Source organism: Micropterus dolomieu, linkage group LG14 (assembly GCF_021292245.1).
Source record: "Micropterus dolomieu isolate WLL.071019.BEF.003 ecotype Adirondacks linkage group LG14, ASM2129224v1, whole genome shotgun sequence".
Lineage (NCBI taxonomy): Eukaryota > Metazoa > Chordata > Actinopteri > Centrarchiformes > Centrarchidae > Micropterus > Micropterus dolomieu.
This window is the reverse complement of record NC_060163.1, coordinates 24,058,645-24,058,947: the sequence shown is the minus strand read 5'-3', so window position 1 is coordinate 24,058,947 and position 303 is coordinate 24,058,645.

Genomic DNA, 303 nt, shown 5'->3' with positions numbered 1-303 from the left:
TCTGCAGTCTGTAGATGATGATGAATCAAATTCATTACACCTGTTGATGGGGGCCCCATACCACACGAAAACCTTAGTAGTTAGGGGTCACCAAGTATTCTAGAGCAAAACTGCCAGCAAGTCAGACACACAACAGCCGACCATCATGACCGCTCAAACCAGACCCACACAATGCTGAACCAGAACCAAAGACGCCATCCTAAAATACAGGCTGCACCATCATCTCTAATTCTTATCAAAGAATCAACTTACTCTTTTATTAACAAATATCTCCTTTCCTCTTGCTCATGTTCACTGTGAATG